Consider the following 24,084-nt stretch of genomic DNA (forward strand, 5'->3'; position numbering starts at 1 on the left):
CCAGCACAGAGGCACACGGAGCATCCACTGGTCTCCCATGTCATAGTCACCATAGTAAGGTGCAGTGGAGCGGGTTTAACCCTTCGAAGGATCGGAGATTACGGAGCAGGAAGAGACATCCGAAACCCGTATCAGATCTACCAGTACTGTGCAGTACAACATTGCTCCGTAAGTCGGTGGGCTTGATAATAATATAATATATATATATATATATATATATAAGACTCTGAATTACTTGTCAAATTTAATCATCAATAAATAAAGACAGAATAACTTAATAGACACCTGTATGTATATCGCATTGACATCCCGATCCTTCTACTCCTCGACTTTTCAAATGAACACCTGAACTTGTTTCAAGATTGATATTATAAACACCTCCAAAATCCGCATGATGCTAACTTGCCTGACATTCATGTAGATTTTCTATGATAAAATAATTAGAAAAAATTTACATTATTTAAATATTTTGTAATTTCATTTTATATTTTGCTCCACCGTTAACTTTTCATTTCTTCCTAAAAACACCATTTCAATCCACACACCTGCTTTGCCGACCACCTTCTTCTTTCACACCATTATGGAGAGTTTCAATACATACTTGAAAATTATAGCAAATTAAATATTTTTACTCAATGTTTAAAAAAGCTTGAATCTTCATTCACTGGACGATAAAAACATGGTATTATTCTTCTGTCACACCATTTCATTTAAAGAACCAATGGAATCTTAAAAATTGCAGTCAAATTAAATGAGACCCATAAAGAATCTTTACCAAACTTTAAGTTCCCGTTTGGCCTTAAAATTTAAAATTTTATTTTCAAATATTTGTTTGATTATAGATTTTCATCATTTTTTTGGCAGATTCTGAAAACATAATATAGCTCTAAAATAGTTTATTGAAGTTTTGTACTCAAAAAACTTCAAATTATTTTCAAGTAAAATGCATATCTAAACACAATTTTAACTTTCAAAATTTATTTTTCATCTCATCTTCAAAAACTCATTTTTTCAAGTTTCAATCAAATCTATGTCCAAACACTAGCTACGAAACCTGTGAAGTACCCTGTGATTTGTAAGGTATTTGTCCTGATTTTCTTACCGTATTTAGTTTTCCTATTCCTTGAAGGAAGGGCAACATATTTACCATAATTGGGTTTTTCTTCTCATAAAAGAAAATTATAATTCTTCTATATTTGGCTAGTCCCGTTTTTTGGAGAAAAATGTTTGAAATTCTATAAATTAAGGTTCATTTCTTCTCACTCGGCAACATCCATAATGTAGCCATAGGGAATTTGATAGTCTTGTTTAGGGGAGGAATTTCGGGATAAGTGTTAGCTTATCAATTGTGCTTGCCTCTTCGTAATGTTGTTCGCTCGATATCTTGTACTCTCTTTTATATAGTGGATTGCTCATCTCTGCATGTGGATGTAGGTCAATTGATCGAATCACGTTATATGTTTGTGTCTATTTTGGTATATTTCTCTTTTGTTGTCCGAGTTGTCGTCATTCATGGTTTTCTTTACTAGTGTCCCAACCCAATTTTCAATACAGGCCATGATGGCGCCCAACACCGTTGTTAGGTAAGCCAAAGCTGATCAAACTAGTGGATTTCCTGTTTAAATAAATTACCAAGTGGATATTACTTTCCCGTTAATTAAAAAGATTTCAAATTTCGCAATTGGAACACAATTAAACGGAAGCAAGTGAGTACAAATCGTAGTCATGTAAACAAATCCAAAATCATAAGTCTACTAGTGTGTGTGCCAAGACCTGGTGTCACAAGTATGTGGGCGATCTAGTAAAATATACAAAAGAATGCTAGCCTACTGTATGAATGAAAATAGACAGAAAAATAAAGCATAAGATAGACTCCACCTGCTACAGAACGACTCAGAAGGCAGCTTACCGTGAAGTCTCGTGATGGGGGTCAAATCTGCATGCCAGTCTGGTTCCCAAATGCACCTGCCTCAAATCCTGTACAATTAAGTACAGACGTGTAGCGTGAGTACATAAAAATATGTACCCAGTAAGTATCTAGTCTACCTCGAAGAAGTAGTGACGAGGGGTCGACTTTGACACTTACTAGGGCCAACAATAAAATAAAATGAAATTCTGATTAAGCATGATATATAGAGATAACAATAAAACTCAGAACATAAAATAGCTGAACAATTCTTTCATACCCAAAACACTTCCTTCATTTAAAACAAATGATCTCTCAAATGATGAATTTATACAAGTTATAAAAAGGACTTCCAGTTCTATTATCACACACAAATTCCACCGAGGATTTTCGGCCCGATCCAACATAAATATAAATTGTGCATTGCCGAGGGTCGAACGCCCCGAACCATAGATGCATTTAATTAGCCCGCTCGCGAATCATACGTGCGACGCGGTCAAATATAAATTATCAATAAATTGTAATCCTTTCTTGAGTCTTTTCAAAATAAAGACAATTCAACTTGAAGCTTTTAAATCCTTGGAAATCCTCAACTTAATTCCATTTGTTACAATTAGCAAATATAATCAAATAACGGTCAAAGCATGGTGTAAACCTACAACTACCCAGACATAATCAAGAATAGTAGCTACTTATGGACTCTCGTCACTTCGTGCGTACGTAGCCCCCACAAATAATCACATATTAATTAAGTTCGCCAATGGGGAAATTACCCTCTTACAAGGTTAGAAAAGAGACTTACCTCGTCTCAAAGCCTACTTTCCGGTCCATGATTATGCCCAAACCCTCAATTCGGTGCCGAACAATCAAAAACTATTCAAATAGTGTAAAAACTAATTAATATATGTTTAAAAGTTCATATCCCAACTATTAAAGTGATTACCCAACTCTAAATGCAAGATTTCTAAAAATTCATCCCCGAGCACACGTGCTCTGATTCCAGAACTTTTCGAAGAAAATTGTTACCCATAACCTTAAGAACATAAATATATGATTTTCACTAAGTTTCATAACCATTTTCGTGGTAAAATCCCATTTTGATCAAAAACCTAGGTTTTCCTCTAAACCCATGAATTTTCACTAATTTACATGTTATAATCTACCCATAAACTATGTATTAAACTCACATTAGGTAGAAATTACTTACCTCACAAAGCTAGGTCGAAATCCCCTCCTTAAGAGCTCTCAAATCGCCCAAGAGTGTAATAAATGATCCAAAAAATGCCTAAATTCCGTTTTTAAAACTCACTACCCAGATGCCTCCTTCATCGCGAACGTGGAAGGGGCCTCGCGTTTGCGAAGGAAAATGCCTTAGACCCCCTGGAGACTCTACATCGCGAACGCGACCAAGGCCTTGGGAACGCGGAGGCTGGCTTGGCCTACTCTTCACGAACGCGAGGGTTTCTTCGTGAACGCAAGGGTCGCTTCGCGAACGTCAAGAACAAAGCGGCCCCAACCCAGCCCAGGCTACTCTACGCGAACGCGAGTCGCCTCACGCGAACGCAAAGGTCACCGGCCCCAGACCTCCGCGAACGCGGACTAGCTATCGCAAACGCGTAGCAAACTTTCTGTTATACCCCGCAATATTACGATAATGTTACTTCCTGCAGTATTATATTACGATGATGTTACGCCTTGCAGTATTATATTACGATGATGTTACGCTTCGCATTAATAAGTTACGACAATGTTGCACCATGCAATATTACATTACGGTAATGTTACGCTTCGCAGTATTAAATTACGACGATGTTGCACCCTGTAGTATTGTACGTTGAATTTGTCGTAAGGTAATTGACATCAGTCCAAGGAAAAGATTATTCGGAGTTTATAGGGATTATGCTATTTCACAAGTGATGAGTAAATTCGTGAAGGTGAAAGGGGAAGCAAGTCAAAGAAAATGAATTTTTGTCAAAGTTTGGCATTTTGGGGTAAAATACGGCCTGAGCTAAAATATCTGATAATTATGGATTAGTACCATACAAGGTACCATATGGCCGTGATAATATATATATATATATATATATATATATATATATATATATATAAATTATTTAAAAATGAGTAGTATTTTTAAATAATTTGGGATAATTTTTTTAAATTATTCAGGTAATTGATTAATTACCGGGTAACAGGATATTACCCAGTTAACTAATAAGTGTATAAAAAATTATAAATTATTTCCCCCAATACGTGGCAAGAAGCCACAAATCAAGAAGCGACTAAGTAGTCACTTATGCCTAAGTGGCAACCTAGGAATGAATAATTATCCAAAAACAAGACATATACATGCCTTATAATTCAAAGGACACAAAGTAACGTTACTCATTTCAGGAATAAAGCAAGAAGGATTTCATTCTTAATTTGAAAGGTTGGAAGCTAATTCTTCATAAAGGAAAACGTTGAAGCAGAAGAATTTTATTTCAAAACAAAAGCTTCATCAGAAGCAATTTCGTCCAAATTTCAAAGAATCAAAGCAAGATTTCGTTCCTCAATTTCAAAGCGCAGAAGCTTAATCCTATTTTTGGGTTCTAAGTTCAATCCACGAAGGTTTCCAACGGAATATTATACGGAGTTTTCCCTACCCCAGGTATGTTAAGGCTATCCCTTCTTTCTTTTGGCATGATCTACACGAAACAAACGAAACGTGCAAATACACAAATTCCATAAATGACTCTATTTATAGAAGTATTAGAGATATCTATGTTCTTGAATTTTCATGTGTCATAATATTTTATCATCTGTTCATGGGTCTCAGAAAAATACGAAAGTTGAAAAGAGTTTACTTTATGATATTACCCAAAGGCAAAATGGTCTTATGACATTCCGAAAGATTTTATTAACGTACTTTTCATGCATTGCATTCATGTACATATATGGGATATGGGAAAAGTTATGGCGTTATATACGCACCACCACCTGATCAGCTGGTATACGTTGATGATTTTGCCCACAGTGGCCAAGATGATATGATAGGATGCCCTCAGAGGCTGATGATGTTATGAAACATGTACCTATGCACGACATGACATTTATACGCATATGCATGATACTATAATTATTTTATGGTTTACAATATTTTCAAACCTACAGGTGGAGTTATTTACTCTATATTGTCTGTTATGTACTTAATTATGTGCCATACATACTCAGTATATTATTCGTACTGAAGTCCCTTTTTGCCTGGGGACGCTGCATTTCATGCCCACAGGTCCCGATAGATAGGTCGAGAGCGCTTCATGTAGGCTATCAGCTCAGCGGAAGATGTTGGTGCGCTCCATTTGCTTCGGAGTTGCTTGTTTGGTTTAGTATGAGTTAGATGTGTATTGTTTGGTATGGCGAGACTCTGTCCCGACCTTTATAAAAATTATGTATTCTTAGAGGTTTGTAGACATATGTCATGTATGTAAAAGATCGTATGGCCTTGTCAGCCTATGTTCAGTGTTCAAGTGATTATTTTGGTCTTAGAGGCCCATATGTCTTATGTATGAGTTGGCATTACCTGTTGTATTCTTCCTATTTCACGGCAGCCTCTCTGACTCAGTTATTTATGATAGTATGACATGAAAAGATACGTTATGTTGGTACTCGGTTGAGTAAGGTACCGGGTGCCCGTCGCGGCCCATCGGTTTGGGTCGTGACACATTCCCCCCAGCCCCAATTCCTTCTACGCAAACGCAATGGTCCCTTCACGTTCGCGAAGAAGGAAACCATAACTGGGATTTTCTAGTTTCTTATACTTTGCTCCGAGGGGTCCGAAACTCACCCGAGCCACTCGGGACCCCGTCCAAAGGCACCAACAAGTCTTTAATGATAATACGGAGTTGATCGAACTCTCGAAATGCGAAAAACAACAACGAAACCAAGAATCATACCTCAAAACCAAATTGAATCAAACTTTGAACTTCAAGTTTCCAAATCGCTCCGAACGCGCCAAATAATACTTAGACTACTCGGAATGACACCAAATTTTGCGCGCTAGTCTTAAATGATATTACAGAACTATTCCCGGTCTCAAAATTCCATTCGGACCTTGAAATCACCGAAACGCGCTCCAAACCAAATTTAAAGAACTTCAAAATCCTTCAAGAACTAACTTTCACTATTAGGCGTCAAAATGTTGCAGGGTTATCCAAAACCCGATCCGAACATACTCCCAAGTTCGAAATTATCATACGAACTTATTGGAACCATCAAATCCCGATTCCGAGGTCGTTCACTGAAAATGTTGATCGAAGTCAAACTTGGCTTTTTAAGCCAACCTTAAGGAACCAAGTGTTCCGATTTCAATCCAAATTCTTCCAAATCTCGAACTAACCATCCCCGCAAGTCATAAATCAGTAAAAGCAAGTACGGGAAGTCTTATTTAGAGAAATATGGTTCTAGAAAGAAAAATAACTGGTCGGGTCGTTACAACTAGCTCCTGCATGACACCTGATTATTTCGATCCTAACAAATGGCATCAGAGCGAGGTTCAAGATAAGTTCATCTTGGCAGGTTTAGTTCTAGATGCAACTTATTTGATAGTAATCGTGACTTTTGTCTGAGAAATTTGACCACAACACTACTCACGTTGATACAACTTTTGCGGTGGAGATTTGGAGATGCAACATATTGAAGATTATGTGAAGAAGGTGGATCAAGAATATTTTGTCAGAAAATTGAGGCCAAGGGTGAAAATTATTATATGTTTGTCATGATTTTCTTACCATATTTGGTTTTCCTATTCCTTGAAGAAAGGACAACATATTTACCATAACGAGTTTTTCTTTTCCTAGAAGGAAATTATAATTCTTTCATATTTGGCTACTTCCTTTTCTTGGAAGAAAATGTTTGTACTTCTATAAATTAAAGATCGTTCCTTCTCACTCAGTATTTTGTACTCTCTTTTATATAGTGGATTGCTCATCTCCACATGTGGATGTAGGTCAATTGACTCAATCACATTATATGTTTGTGTCTCTTTTGGTATATTTTACTTTTGTTGTCCAGTTTATCGTCGTTCAAGGTTTGCTTTGCTAGATTGAGGATGACACCTGATTATTTCGATCCTAACAAATGGCATCAGAGTGAGATTCAAGACATGTTCATCTTGGCGGGATTAGTTCTAGCCGCAACCTATTTAACGGTAATCGTGATTTTTGTCTGAGAAATTTAACCAGAGTACTACTCACGTTGAGACAATTTTGCGGTGGAGATTTGGAGATACAGCCTATTGAAGATTATGTGAAGAATGTAGATCAAGGTTATTGGGTGCCCAAGTAAAGGTTAGTTTTGAAGACTGACAAAGGAACTTAGACATGAACCAGGTCCATCCCAATGGAGCATTAATATGGATAGACTTTAAGCATGTGAAATGGACGTGAAGGAGAAAAAACTAACTTGACAGAAGTGATATCTCCTGATCCTGATCGAAAAGGTTGCATATTAGATAAGGAGAAGGACTCGCTAATCAAAGAGAACACGGTTTAAGAAAGGGAAGGAGTTAGAGGTTGAGATCAACTAGAACTCTTCCACCAAGGAAGAGTAGCATCAGAACTCTAGTCAATCTCTATTTACTAACTCTATAAATATCAGTGTTGTTCTCTTTTATAGGTAATGCACATAAGCAGAAGTTAAACGTGAATTGAGAGCAAAATAGCAAGGCAATTTTGCAAGCAGTTCGTGTGTGATTCAAGTGTGCAAACCTGAAGCTTCTTGAACCAGATAGAAGAACCTATTCCAAGTGTCTGTCTTTTATTCTAGTTCAATTGTAGTAGGTGGTTTCATATTATACCTTTCAGCTTTATCTGGAAGCAATTGTATTAGGTACTCAGAGTTTTTAAGTTAGAGTTAACTTGAAGTTGTCGCAACAGTTTGAGGCCGTGTGCTACAATGGGATTAGAGTTAGTCCTAGGTTTACAAAAGAGTTTGTAAATGCAGTTTTTGGTTCAGTGATTTTAGTGGAGAGTTTGGGAAAATCCTACTGGATAGTAGGTCGTGGTTTTTTCACCTTTTGAGCCAGAATTTTTCCACGTAAAATACGTGTGTTCTTTACTTTCCGCATTTACTATTTCTGCAATAGTAGGTTATGGAACACTTAGAAGAACCAGGTCCTTCCATAATTAGTTTAAGCGAAAAATTGGTCACCACACAAATCACTCCCCCTCTTGTGTGGTATTGAAGTATAAAACATCAATTGGTATAAGAGTAGGTTATCCTTGAAGAGGCTAACACCTTAGGAACAGATCAAAATGAGTGCACCACTTGGGAACTGGGAAGGACAATCCACTGTAAGGCCTCCACTCTTTAATGGCCAGTACTACTCCTGGTGGAAAAACAGGATGAGAGATCACACCATTGGAGAGGATTATGAGCTATGGGACATTGTCACTGACGGTCTCCTGGCTACCTTTAAGAAGAATGCTGAAGGAGTAGATGTTCCAAAAACAAGAGCTGACTGCAATGCTGAGGACTTCAGGAAGTGGGAAAAAAATGCTATGGACAAGAAATGGCTTGTGTGTGGACTTACTCCAGACGAGTACAGTAGAGTTCAAAGTTGTACAACTGCCAAGGAAATCTGGGACACTTTGCAAGTGGCTCACGAAGGAACTCCTCAAGTGAAGAGATCAAGAGGAACACTGTTGTATTCTCAGTATGAGAATGTCACTATGAAGTAAGGAGAAACCATCCAAGAGATGTATACAAGGTTCACAACGTTAACAAATGAACTTAAGTCTCTTGGAAGGATTATCCTTGAAGAAGACAAAGTTGAGAAAATTTTGACAAGGGTCTTGCTAGTCACTTGGGAAAGCAAAATCACAGCTATTCAGGAATCAAAGAGCATTGCCACTCTCAAGTTGGATGAGCTAATTGGAAATCTCACTGCCCATGAACTTAGAAGGCAAACCTTGAAGATGGATGCACCCAAGAAGGAAAGGATCCTGGCTCTCAGAATCACTAAAGGTGCTGATCTAGAGGAGGATGAAATGAGTATGATGGGTGAGCTTAATTTCTTTTTAGTCCTACAAATGAAACAAAACTCAAATGGAACCATGATCCATCAGCATAAATATGTAAAAGAGTTGCTCAAGAAGTTTAAAATGGACGAATCAAAGGAAATAGATACTCCTATTGCAACAGCCATAAAATTGGACATAGATGAACCTGGTTCATCTGTTGATCAGAAGTTGTATAGGGGTATGATTGGTTCACTTTTGTATCTTACTGCTAGCAGACCTGCCATTGTTTTCAGTGTAGGGCTTTGTGCTCGATTTCAAGCAAATCCAAAGGAATCCCACTTGACCGCTGTCAAGAGAATATTGAGATACTTGAAAGGCACTACTGACCTTTGCCTTTGGTATCCAGAAGGTAGTAACTTTAACCTAGTGGGATATGATGACGCTGACTATGCAGGTTTCCTTGTGGACAGGAAGAGCACCTCAGGTATGGCACACTTTCTTGGTTAATGTTTTGTTTCATGGGCTACTAAATAGCAAAATTCAATGGCCTTATCTACTACTAAAGCTGAGTATATTGATGCTGCTTCTTGTTGTGCTCAATTGTTGTGGATCAAACAGCAATTAATGGATTTTGGTATTGATGTTGGTTGCATCCCTATTTTTGTGATAACACTAGTGCTATTAGTATGACAAAGAACATTGTTCATCATAAGAGAACTAAGCACATAGATGTTAGACACCATTTTTTAAGGGACAACTATGAGAAAGGATTGATCACTATAGAATTTTGTGCTACTGATAAGCAGATTGCTGACATCTTTACAAAAGCACTGAATAAAGAAAGCTTTGAAAGGAACAGGTTAGAATTAGGGATGATTAAGATCACCTAATGGAACCAGTTCAGAATGCGCAATGAAAAAAAATTGGTTAGGAAATCTGGAACTTGTGTAAATACCTATATTAGTCTTTGCTCAGTCTCATACTGTAAATAGTATACTCCTGTACCATGTGTTAATATGACTCACTGATCTCTAACAAAAAATTTCTCTATTTTGGCAAATTGAGGCATGATCAAGAGGATTCTCAGTGAAGAATCTGGTTCATCTGAATAACGAGGTATGTTTTCTACACTCTGCACAATTAGAAATATTAATATTTAATTCATGAGCAGAGTCCTACCTATGTTCAAAAACTTCAACAAGCTTATCCTTGTAGGTTTGAACCAGTTCCGTTTCAACTAGACTCCTCACCATATTAAAATGTCTAGATTCTAAGGAAGCTTAACCGCCTATTCAACCTGCAATTTCAGGGTGATTAGACTTCTATTTGACTACTAAAAGCTACGTTGTGTATTAATTACCCTCCCCTTTAAATCCATCATCATCACCACTGCCACTCTCCCATAATTTTCAAAAACAATCACAATTTTCTGTCTTCTCTTCTCTTCTATTCCAAAATTCAAACCTTCCATTTTTTATTTAGAGAGAATGACAAACCCTCAAGATAACCCAGGCACACCTCCTCCACCTACTCCCTCTGATTCCTCCACTACTCCTCAACCCAGCACTACCCCTCAACCTAGGAGAAGGTGAGTAAAGATGCTTGCTCGCAAAACTATGGCTACAGGTGCGCTTTCAAGGAAATTAAACGCACAGTTAAAGATTAGTCAAGCCCAAGATTCCCAAAATCTTGATAATTCTTTCAAGTTTGCGAGTGAGGGTGAAGGAACTGGGCCTTCTGATTATGAGCAGGAAACATATGTGCAAAATCCTTCTACTGAGGTAATTTCTGATCTAGCTGAAAATTTGGAAAATCAATTTATTTTGGTTGGGTCTGTTGTGGATGTGGAAACGACTGAGTTAAGAAGGAGAGGAGGTAAAAATAAAAGAGAAAAAGAGACAGAGAGTGAGGGTGTGCGTAGTGATGAGAGGAGAAAAAGGAAATAAGTGGATGATTCTTCACCCACCTCTGAAACGGTTAAAATGGCTATCTGTGGGGCTGAGCCAGAAAAGGTGGTAGAGAGTAGCAAGAAAACAGGGGGAAGTGGTTCAAGGGAGGCTGTTGAAGGACTAGTAAATCTTAGCAAGCATACAGATGAACCTGGTTCATCTGTTGAAGAGACCCTAGCAGATCTTCTGAAGAAGGTTAGTGCCAGCTATAACCCCAAGAAAAGGAGAACTCCAACACCAAAGACTCCTGCCACTGCAAAAACCGCCAAGAAAAGGAAGGTTGCTTCTCCTGCAACTACTGATATTCCTTTACCAAAAGGAAGGGCCACGAGGAGTAAGTTGAAGCAAAGTGAGGAGGAGTTGCAGAAAGTTGTGGAAGAAAGTAAGAAGAAAAGAATGGACAAAGGGAAAGCAAAGGTGGCAGAGGCTGTTGATGTGGATAAGATGGACCAGGTCCATCAAGGTGAACATATGACTGTGGAGTTGGAGGTTTAGACCCCTAAGCCCAAGAAAGCCTAGACTTCCTCCAAGAAGTCTTCATCTGTATCCAAGTCTGCTGAACCATCTACTTTGGCTAAACGAACAAGGTTTGCTGTGAAAGCCAAACAAGTTAAAATTACTGAAGAAGAAGAATACTGGAGTGGTGAAGAAGAGGATGAATCCGATAATGAACAGGACAAGCTGGCCAAGTTTGTCAAATGAACCATCTTGAAGGGTAGACTCTTAAAGGACTTGGAGGAAGAAGGGATGGTTCTATTGCTTGAAAGACTAGAGGTTCAGGGGTGGAAGGACATGGTCCTTCAGTTAGATGGCAGGCTGGCCAGAAATGAGATAATTGAATTCATGGCAAATGCAGAGGTCAAGGATGGAAGAGTCACCAGCCTGGTGAAAGGGGTTCAATTGTCTTTTGATGCAAAAGAGCTGGGTGAAATCCTTGGTATACCTTCTGAAGGTTATGATGATTACACAAGACAAAAATGGCCAAGTCTGGACTCCCTTCCTACTGCCCTAGTCATTACTAGAAAATTTTGTGATAGCAAAGAAGTGAATGAGGCTAAGGTTGTGTATAAAATTGAAATGAAGCCATCCCACAAGGTGCTGTTTGAATTCGTCAACAAGTGTGTGCTGCTTAGGCGGGAAAGAAGGCACATTGCCAACCACATGGACTTGGTTTTGATGGAATGTCTGGATAGTGGGCGGTAGATCAACTGGCCTGGGTTTATGATCAAGCTTCTTGATCGGGTTATCAATGGCTCCTAGGCCCATGCCACTCCTTATGGTTTCATTCTAACTACTGTTCTTGATCATTGTAAGGTGCCTCTGAAGAAATGGGAGACGACCACAAGCAAAGACCACTTTGGAATCAACACTTTGCTCGCTTGTGACATTGAGATTACTGCCACTCCCAATGAACCTGGTTCATCCAAAAAGACACATGTCAATAGCAAGGTCAGAGCTCTATTGCAGGAGAGTGGGGCAAAGGATGCTGAGATAGCAAGGCTGAAGGCTCGTTTGGCAGAGGTAGAATCTGAGAGAGATGCTCTCAGAACTGACTCACAAAGGAAAAGGAGAAGAATGATGGAATTCTTCAAGACATGTTGCACCTTCTCCAAGCTAAAACCCAAAACCCCAGTTCTCCCAAGCCTTTATTTCCTAAGCCTGAACCTTCCCTAGACCTTTCAGTGACCCAAATTAGGGAATTTTTTTTCTTTTTTGCTCATGTTTTAACTATTTTTGTTTCTTTTTGTGGATTGTGGTAGAATCATATTCTCTATCAATGAAGTTTGCTGCTTTTGCTCTTGCTGACTGTTTATCTTTCTTTGATAGTTTGAATATGTGTATTTGATTACTGATGATTAACCAATGAATGCATTTGCCGTTGCCTCAGCGGCCATGAGTAATTTTTAAAAATCTGGGTATCACGCATTGTTTATGCAACTTTTTGATGATTTCAAAAGGGGAAAAAGAAATTGTGCTTTATATTCTGAATAGTGATGTTTATAACCTAATGAACTTGGTTCTTGATGATAAGTTGAAAATGTTTCTAACATTGCGTTAATGTTGAGCTAAGTTCTAGCAGGGCCTAAGTGTACAAAAAGCACAAAGTTTGTCATCATCAAAAATAGGGAATTTGTTGGCCCAAGTAAAGGTTAGTTTTGAAGACTGACAAAGGAACTCAGACATGAACCAGGTTCATCCCAGTGGAGCACAGATACGGATAGACTTTAAGCATGTGAGATACACGTGAAGGAGATAAACCTAACTTGACAGAAGTGATATCTCCTGATCCTGATCGAAAAGGTTGCATATTGGATAAGGAGAAGGACTCCTTAATCAAAGAGAACACGGTTTAAGAAAGGGAAGGAGTTAGAGGTTGAGATCAACTAGAACTCTTCCACCAAGAAAGAGTAGCATCAGAATTCTCGTCAATCTCTATTTACTAACGCTATAAATATCAGTGTTGTTCTCTTTTACAGGTAATGCACATAAGGAGAAGTTAAACATGAATTGATAGCAAAATAGCAAGGCAATTTTGCAAGCAGTTCGTGTGTGATTCAAGTGTGCCAACCTGGAGCTACTTGAACCAGATAGAAGAACCTATTCCAAGGGTCTGTCTTTTATTCTAGCTCAATTGTAGTAGGTGGTTTCATATTGTACCTTTCAGCTTTATCTAGAAGCAATTGTATTAGGTACTCAGAGTTTTCAAGTTAGATTTAACTTGAAGTTGTCATAATAGTTTGAGGCTGCGTGCTGCAACGGAATTAAGTTAGTCCTAGGTTTACAAAAGAGTTTTTGTAAATGCAGTTTTTGGCTCGGTGATTTTAGTGGAGAGTTTGGGAAAATCCTACTGGAAAGTAGGTCATGGTTTTTTCACCTTTTGAACTCGGTGTTTTCCACGTAAAATACTTGTGTTTTTTACTTTCCGCATTTACTATTTCTGCAATAGTAGGTTAAGGAACACTTAGAAGTACCAGGTCCTTCCATAATCAATTTAAGCGAAAAATTGGTCACCACACAAATCATCCCCCCCCCCCCCTTGTGTGGTATTGAAGTATAAAACATCAGTTATTTTGTCAGAAAATTCAGGCCAAGGGGAAGAATTGTTAGGTGTTTATCCTGATTTTCTTACCATATTTAGTTTTCCTATTCCTTTCAGGAAGGACAACATATTTACCATGATTGAATTTTTCTTTTACTAGAAGCAAAATTTTAATTCTTCAATATTTGGCTAGTCCTTTTTCTTGAAGGAAAATGTTTGGGCATCTATAAATTAAGGATCGTTGCTTCTTACTCAGTATTTTGTACTCTCTTTTATATAGTGGATTGCTCATCTCCGCCTGTGGATGTAGGTTAATTGACCAAACCACGTTATATGTTTGTGTCTCTTTTGGTATATTTTTCTTTTGTTGTTCGATTTATCATCGTTCAAGGTTTGATTTACTAGCTTCCGCATGACACCTGATTATTTTGATCCTAACAAGTGGTATCAGAGCGACGTTCAAGACATGTTTATCTTGGCGGGTTTAGTTCTAGTCGCAATCTCTTTGACAATAATCGTAATTTTTGTCTGAGAATTTTGAGTAGAGTTCTACCTACGCTGAGACAAATTTTGTGGTGGAAATTTGGAGATGCGACCTATTGAAGATTATGTGAAGAAGGTGGATTAAATGTTATTTTGTTAGAAAATTCAGGCCAATGGGGAGAATTGTTAAGTGTTTGTACTGATTTTCTTACCATATTTGATTTTCCTATTCCTTGAAGGAAGGAAAACATATTTACCATAATTGTATTTTTCTTTTCCTAGAAGAAAATTATAATTCTTCCATATTTGGCTAGTCCATTTTCTTGGAGAAAAATATTTGGACTTCTATAAATTAAGGATCGTTAGCATCCACAATGTAGCCATAGGGGATTTGAGAGTCTTGTTTAGGGGAAAAATTTCTGGACAAGTGTTAGCTTGTCAATTGTGTTTGCCTCTTCGTGAGTTTGTTGTCCCGATATTTTGTAGTCTCTTTTATATAGTGGACTGCTCATCTTTGTCTGTGGATGTATGTCAATTGATCAAACCACATTATATGTTTGTGTCTCTTTTGGTATATTTCTCTTTTGTTGTCTGATTTGTCGTCATTCAAAGCTTACTTTACTAGCTTCCGCATGACACCTGATTATTTTGATCCTAACATGATTTTTTTTTGGGGGGTGGGGGGAGGGGGGAGGGAGAAGAAAGTATAATCACATACACATCCAAATTAGACTCTAATTCAGAAATAATTAATACACTCATTCGAATAGAAAGTCTGAGGCATACCCAAATAAGATTTAATGTAAAAATAATCAAAAATGCAATCAAATACGGAATACCTACCAAAAACACCACCAAGCACCTCCAGGTCGGAGATTGAAAATCTAGGCAAATAAATTCATTTGTTCTTGTATGGATGAAGAGTCAACTCTCACATTTATAGGTAGTTAAAATAGGAAATCAATTGAATCTTCAAAGGTTTCACTTAAACTCCTTTGAATGAATGGAGGGATAAAGAAGAGAAGAAGTGGAAAAATGGAGGGGAAGAAGAAGAGAAATAGGGATTGGAATGACGTCAATAACGAGGGAAGAGGACCAAAGGAAAAAGACTCTTTTCGCTTTGTTTCATTTTCTTTTTATTCATTTTTTCAGTATTATTATTTTACTTTCTTATTTAGTCTTTTAAATCAAAATTACTATTCTCACTTTCTCTATTCGCGTGTATTAAACTTATTTTGTCCACCTCAATCTAGTCAACGTCATATCAGCTTGTGTAACGACCCAGCCGGTCGTTTTGAGTGTGTTAGCCCAGACCCCCTATTTATTGCCTTCATTGTGTTATACGGTGGCTACATGACTTACCGGGAGATTTGATTTTTGGTTTCGAAGAGAAATGGGACAATTGGTCCCTAAATTGGAAGTTTAAGTCATATGAGTCGACCATAGTTGGATTTGTGTGAAGACGACTCCCGAATGGAGTTTTGACGGTCTCAAATAGATCCATAGGATGATTTTGGTCTTAGGAGCGTTTCCGGATATTAATTTGGGGGTCCGTAGGTCATTTCGGCGCTAATTGGCGAAATTGGAAAGTTGGAGGATTTTGGAAGGTTTGACCGGGACTTTTGATATCGGGGTCAAATTTTGAATCCGGAAGTTGGAGTAGGTCCGTAATATCAATAGTGACTTGTGTGCAAAATTTGAGGTTAATCAGACTTGATTTGATAGGTTTCAGCATCGGATGTAGAAGTTAGAAGTTCTAAAGTTCTTTAGGTTTGAATCGATGCGCGATTCATGTTTTTGATGTTGTTTGACGTAGTTTGAGGCCTCGACTAAGTTTGTATCACAATTTAGGACTTGTTGGTTAAATTGGTTGAGGTCCGGGGGGCCTCGGGGGCGATTCGGATCGATAGCGGATCATTTTTGGACTTATGCAATTGCTGAAGCTTCCAGCTTCTGGAGTCATCGCACCTGCGGTGGGATTGGCCACAGGTGCGGACTCGCATGTGCGGGCAATGGAGCGCATAAGCGGAAATGGGAAGTCCAGGCAGGACTCGCAGGTGCGTAAAAGGTTCCGCAGAACCGGCTTCGCTTATGTGGTGGGGAGATGCGCAGGAGCGAGTGGGGTAATAGGTGCGACACGTTTTGTCGAAGGCGCGCACGCACAGGTGCGGCCCTTTACTCGCGGAAGCGGACTCAGTGGACTTAAGTGAAGTCCGCACCTGCGATGCAAATTCTGCAGGAGCAGAGCCGCAGATGCAGATGTGGGTTCGCAGATGCGAAATCGCTGGGCAGAAAAGGCAAGTTCGAGGGTTTGATTTCATTATCCATTTTTGGTCCTAAAGAGCTCGGTTTGTGGACATTTTTCAAGAGTTTTGCAAGGAAATAATTGGGGTAAGAGATTCTAAGTCGGTTTTGGTTAATTTTCACGAATCTATTGTTGTTTTCATCTTTTAATTAGAATTTTAGTTGGAATTTTGAGGAAATTTAGAAAGACTTCTTAGGCTAAAATTTGGGAATTTGAGAGGCGATTTGAGGTTGGATTTGTGTAATTCTTGTATGGTTGGACTCGATATCGAATGAATGTTCGGATTTTATAATTTTGGTCGGGTTCCGAGACGTAGGCCCGGGTCGACTTTTTGGAACAATTTTTCTATTCTTTACTAAAGTCAAAATTTTATCATTTAAATTAGTTTTCTGTAGTTATATTTATAGTATGAAATTATTTTGGTTGGATTCGAGCCGATCGGAGTTGGAAAATCAAGAGAAAGACCTTCTTATTGGTTGATTGAGCGAGGTCTGAGGTAAGTGACTTGTATAACCTTGTATGGGGAGGAATTACCCTTAGGATTTGGTACAGTCATGGTAATTTGCAATACGTGAAGGCCGTGTACGCGAGGTGGCGAGTGCGTACTCAGGCTAAATATTGAAAATCCGGTTTTTGCTAGGTAGTTTCCTTTTATTTCCTTAATTGAATTACTCTAGCATGTGTAGTCATCATGTTTAGCCTAATTTCACATGTCTACATGTCTTATCTCTTATTTGCAATTTGTACAACAAGCTTAGTTGAATTACCTGCTTCCTTGATTCTATATTCATTGTTTAACTGTAGGCTTCTTTGCTTGTAATATCATTGTTTCATTTATTATGTGTTGCTTTTTGTGATTTTTGTTGAGATAACTATTTGGTTGTGGCACGAGTTTCTACTGTGCGGATTGTTATTGTGGCATGAGATTTCTGCCATGCCGTTTTGAGATATTTACTTTTGGGACTACGAGGCGGTACCTCGGGAGTGCCCCTGTTGATTTCCTCTATTTGTTGTGTTGTTATTGTTGTTGTTGTTCCTTAACTTGTAAAATTCTTGCTTCTTTACATGTTGTAATTGTCCTCTTTGATTCCGTGTTATTACCTTCTATGAATTTCTATTGTTACACTTATCTGTCATTTTATTAAATTGTTATATCTTCTGCCTTATTTCTTACTATTTTCAGTAGGGCCCTGACCTGACCTCGTCACTACTCTACCGGGGTTAGGCTTGGCACTTACTGGGTACCGTTATGGTGTACTCATACTACGCTTCTGCACATCTTTGTGTGCAGATCCAGGCGTTTCCTACCAGACCAGATATCAGTGGGATAGTTTGTACGTTGAGACTTCAAGGTATATCTGCCATCGTCCGCAGACCTCGGAGTTCCCCCTCTATCTTTATTATGTTGTTTTCCTTATCCTTATTAGACTCTGATGTATAGAGATATTTAGTATTTCTCTTTAGAGCTTGTGACTTATATCTACCGTGTTTTTGGAGTTGTTTATACTCTGAGTTGCAGATTTATTTATTACAGTTGTTATTGCTTTGAGTTTAGCTTAATATTTCAGTTATTCTACATACTTGTTAGGCTTACCTAGTCTTAGAGACTAAGTGCCGTCACGACATCCTACAGAAGGAAATTGGGGTCGTGACACTTGGTCAGCAGTCAGAGGATTTTTAAAAAGTAGATTTGATCATACGTTAGAAGATCGGTATATCAAATCAGTACAAGTACGAGTGTTTGTTAGACTATTCTGCCATAAATAAATAAAAAGATGCAAGATCCCTACATTGCAAATCCACAAACATAACTATAACGGATAATGTCAGAGACCTCCTCTCACGTTGCGTTCTATTACACTAGCATCCCTCGTGGTTTATGATATTATACTCACCTCCTTTATTTTAAGTTTTATGTAACAATTTTTTTAAAACTATTTATTATTAATTTAACAAAATTATGACATGACTAAATTGCCCTTTTTTTATTAATTTGGAAAATATATTTTTCCTGAAAAAAAAATATGAATTGGAAAAGTAAGTAAACAATGTCTTAGAAGGCCAGCACTTCTAGCATCAATGATTTTCAGAGAAGGCCAGCACTTCTAGCATCAATAATTTTTATAGAGGTCTGAAACTTTTACCTTAAAAATTAATAGATCTTGAAAAATTCCAAAAAAAATATCTTTCCTTTTGAAGAGAATGATGATGATAAATTCACTAGCCAAATCATCTGTGAGCACGTGATTTTTGCCCTATATGAATTACTCTCAAAAATTCAAACAAAATAATTTTTCATTCATTACTTTACACTTTTGTGAATTTTGTGTTATTTTCTGTTAATTGTTTGCATTTTATAAAAATATACACATGACGTTTGCATTTAGGATCTAATTTCATATTTTAGGATTATTTAGTGGCTAAGCTGTTTTTAGAACAAAATTTAAAGAAAATAACAAAAATAGTCCATTTTTGCATTTTTAATTGTTAATTGTTGAATTTGTGATGGGTTTGCTTTTAAATAGGATTTAATAGAGTTTCAGGAATTAATTAGATTAATTTTGGAAACAAAGTGGGTCTTTGATTTTGCATTTTAATAAAGTTAGAAAAACATAAAATACAAAATGAAAACAAATAAGTAAATAAAATACAAAAAGAAAAGAAGAAAAACAAATAAAAAGAAATTAAAATAAAGAAGCAAAGGGCTGGCCAACATTGGGCCATTTTTGTTCAAACACTCAAGCCCAAACCCCAAACCCCTTCCAAACCGCTCCCAGTCCAAGCCCAAACCCGGTCCAATCTTCAAGTCCCTATGACCACTCAAACGACGTAGTTTCATGCCAATACTACGTCATTTTGATATCTTTAGATTAAAATCAATCTCGCCCGTTCCTTTTCATTCATCCAACGGTTCCTATGGTTCAAAAGCAATGGGATAAAAATGTCCTAAAATCCTATTGAACCCTAGAGACAAACTATGCCTTCCTCGTACCTTCTCCCCCCCCCCCTCCTCCGTCGCCAGAAATCACCCACGGCGGCGGCGGTACACCCAGTCTCTTCTCTTCTTCCTCTTCTCATATCTACCATTAGTTTCGCTCAAATCCCAACCCAGCCTCTCGAATATTAGATCAAAAATCCGGTGAAAACCCTAACTCATCCAAACTCGCCCAAATTAATATCATACAATCTCCCGACCTCCTTTACCCGAATCCCAACCCAAACCCTTCAAACTCCGCCTTTAAATCTTCATGTCTTGGATCTAGGTTTCAACTACATCTGCTCTCATGCGGTTCCAGATAATGTTACGTGTTTGTTTTGTTCAAAATTGAGCACATAATATTATCTGAAAGCTGTATCGGAAGTCAATCGAGTGGATATCAAATCGAGTTAAAGTCTGGGTTCGAGGTCAAAGTTGTAAGTTCTTCATGTACTGTCCATTTCCTTCTTCCCGTCTTGCTATATGTTAAGCTAGGATCTCGAATTAGCTCCGAATTATTTCTCGAAGTTTGATCTGTGTTCATTTAGGGCTATTTGGGTCAATATAGATTTTAGGTTTTAAATTGCTGCATGTTCAGCGTTTAGTTTCGGATTAGTGTAGTTTAACATAGTGATTAAGTATTTCAACCTCTGCTTAGTGTAGTTGGCAGTCGTTTGTTGATTTGGGAATCCAATAGTTTGATTATTAGCCTATTTTTCTTTGTGATCTGTTTTTAGTCAATCTTGTGTGAATTGTTTGTTTAGTTTAATATGTTTAGTACTTCTTTTGGTTTTGTTGATGGGTTGTAATCAATTACCTTGGTTTCAGTTAGGTTAATAATGGTTGTTGTTAATAATACTCAGTGTAATGCTCAGTTCAATTAGTTGTTAATTAGATGAATTTGGCTATAGCGGATAGATTCAATTAGGGTAAAAAGAGGACTGAATTCACTTGGGACTATGATAGTAATTCAGGGGGTTCAGGGGTATTTAGGCTTTAATATAGGATGAATGCTGTAGATTAGAATAGAATTCCTTAGAATCTTCTAGAATGAGGGCTCAAGTTAGGTTTTAGAAAACTTAGGATAGAGCTTGGGTAACAAGTTAGAAAATAAGGGACTAATCTGAAAATAAATAGGACTGCATTGTAAATAGAGGATTCAGGGGCCTCCTTTATGCCTATAAAATGGCATGTGCATTGCCTTGAATGACAAGTTTTCAGCTCCAAAAATTTCCCCCCCAAAAACAGTCTCTGCAATTTCAACAGATCTGAAATTGGAGATTCAAAATTCAAAAAAACCAAAAACACTAAAAAAAAACAGTAGAAAAACTCTATAAAAAATCCTATTCTATTGGAGTTCTCTTAGAGTTTAAGTCAAATTTTCATCTATAGATCAAATTTCCGGTCAATAGAAGATTAAAAATGGCCTGAATATCTTTGGATTTGGTTTGGTTCGAGTCCAGGAAGTTCTGGTTGGTTTTGAGCATATTTTGATTCATTCGTGTTTGAATTTCATGTGCTTTTGGTGTTTAATCTGCTGCTGTTCGTTCCTGGGTTTGCTGTGTCAATTTTGGAGCTGAAATTGATTTAATTGTTTTGAATCTGGGCTGCTGCTCATCACTGCCTCAGCTGACTTCCACTTCTTCTTCATTTTGGTATTGTGATTCCAGGTACACTTCCTGCGTTCATTGTGATGCAGATTCCCAGTTTTAAAAGTGAAATGAAATGGAAGCTTAATTCGGCTATAAGTGTCATCTGTTGCATTGTATTGTTGTATCTTGATTAATTGGACTGTAATAGGACTGCTTGGACTGTTATTTGATTGACTACGAATGCCTGGGTGTAGTAGATTATCTAAATTGAAGTTAGTTTCATGTTAGTTGTTAGATGAAATAGGAGTTGATTGTTTTGTTGTTTCTGTATTGCATATGTTCATAGGTTAGATTAGGTAGAGTATAACTGACTGGATATTGTGAGTAGTCGGCATTGCTTTAGACTTCTGAATTTTCTAGCTGTATTAGACTATTGATATTGCTTAGATTGATATAGTCTTAAGGATGGTACTTATGTGCAATTGAATGTTCGAATTGGTAAATACTTAAACAAAAATTTTGTATGTCCTTGGATATAAAATCAGGTTGTTAGTCGTTCTGTATACCGTAAGTGAATTTTGATTCCATGATTGAGACTTCAATTTTCAAAAGTAATCATCTAGGGCTTCAATATAAAAATCAGAAAAACACGCAAATAGCTTGAGTAATAAATTGCATTGTTGAATTGAATCGTGATTAGTGATTGTCTGGGCTGCACGTTGCATGTGAGATTGAATTTTCATAACTGAATGGATTTGAACTTCAAAACGTCTGTGAATTAGCTAATTTGAACTATAAGTTGACATGGGGACCTATCTTACTGGGTTCGAATGCCAAGCCCAAATAGCTGGCTGCAGCTTTCAGCCGAGACATCCTTCAGCCCAGGACTACGATTGGCCTGCCCTTTGGGCATACCTGATTAATGGTCTCTTTATGTGGGTTGCATTCAAGGCCCAGAATGGCTTAAGGATTTGACTTCATATGAGTTCATGGACCCAAGTATAATAATTCTTAAACAACGTTAAATTAGGACTTTTCTTTTATTACTAGAGACAAAATAAAATAAAAAATCATAGTCCACTTTAAGATTGGCCTTTAAACAATAAAATGAGATGAGCCTCGCTAAACAAAACAAACAAATTGCGGGGCCCTCGATAAATGTTTATACAAAAAAAAAATACTTAGACTTCGGGATGGACCGTTTAGCGAATTTCACGGCCTTCCCCAAAGATAATTGTCACGACCCTAGTTCACCAACCGTGAACATGTCATGACGGCACCTGGTCCCCATGACCAGGTAAGCCTAACATTTGCGGAAATATATTAATTGCAGAAAAATAGAGAAAATCAAATCAAATATCTAAAAGAAACTGTACTGTATGCCGCTTGGCAAGTACAACTCAATATCACAAGTCAAACAATTCCCAAAACCTGAAAACTCACGGGCAACACAGGCTACAGAAGTGTATAGTAAAGGTTCCAAACTCTAGAATTTCTAACAACCGAAAGAAGGAAAAACTAAGTACTAAAGATAGAATAAGAGGGAGACTCGTCGGTGGACGCAGCAGATCTACCTCGAAGTCTCCGTAGTCCTCCTGCCTCAATGATAGGGCGCCTGAGTAGAGGTACCTGGATGATCTGCACATGAAAAACATGCGCAGGAAGGGCATGAGTACACCACAGCAGTACTCAGTAAGTGCCAAGCCTAACCTCGGTTGGGTAGTGACGAGGAAGGTCAGGGCCATACTGAGACAAAATATAGTAATAACAATAATTAACAGTATGATAATCTGACAGAAATAATAAATACAGCAGTGATATAAGACAGAATAAGCAAGGCAATAGCAAATACACAAGAACGGAACAACCACAGAATAAGTACAGCTCAACACCAATGGTAACAATGAGGATCTCCCAGGATACCGTCCTGTAGTCCTTTTCTCAACTGTCCAGTGGATCTCCGGGATACCGTCCCGTAGTCCATCATATGTGTATATCCGAAGGATCTCCCGGGATACCGTCCCGTAGTCCAACTATCAATGTGCAGGGGGATCTATCGGGAATCTAACCCGCAGTCCCAAAGTAAAAGTGCAGGGGGATCTACCGGGAATCGAACCCGTAGTCCCAAAGTAAACAAACAAGGGGGGGAGCTACCGGAATCCCACATCCGTAGTCCCAATGTAAATGCGCAATCACAACCAGAAGGTACACGGAAACGAAGTACAAAAAGACAAGCAACAGATAGTACTGACCTAGCATGCTTCACGTAGTACAGTTAAGGCAGCTTAAGCAATTAGGCAAGTTAAATCAACTAAACATGCTTTCCTAATCTAGCACAAGTTATAATTGCAAGTAGAATAAAGCAAATATGAAAGGGACTCAATCTCAATATCTTAAGAAAAACCGGATTTCCAACAATTGGCTCAAGTACACGCCCGCCACCTCGCGTACAAGGCACTCAAATCAACAAATAACAAATCCTAAGGGGAAAGGTCCCCCACACAAGGTTAGACAAGCCACTTACCTCGAACCGGCTCAATATCAATAGAAACCACGCCTTTGCCACGAGTATCCGACTCCAAATGGCCCAAATCTATTCAATTCAATTACATATCGTAAGTAATATTGCAAACAACTGATTCCACTATTAAATTTAAAGCTAGGACGCGAAAATAGGTAAAATGACCAAAATGCCCCTCCAGCCATCGTCTCGGAATCGAATAATTTTTACGTTTTCAGAACCCTCGTACTCTCACGAGTCTAACCATACAAAAATCTCCCAAATCGGAGGCCAATTGACCACTCAAAACTCAATAATTAGGTCTATGAAG

This window comes from Nicotiana attenuata, chromosome 12 (assembly GCF_001879085.1).
Source record: "Nicotiana attenuata strain UT chromosome 12, NIATTr2, whole genome shotgun sequence".
NCBI classification, from domain to species: domain Eukaryota; kingdom Viridiplantae; phylum Streptophyta; class Magnoliopsida; order Solanales; family Solanaceae; genus Nicotiana; species Nicotiana attenuata.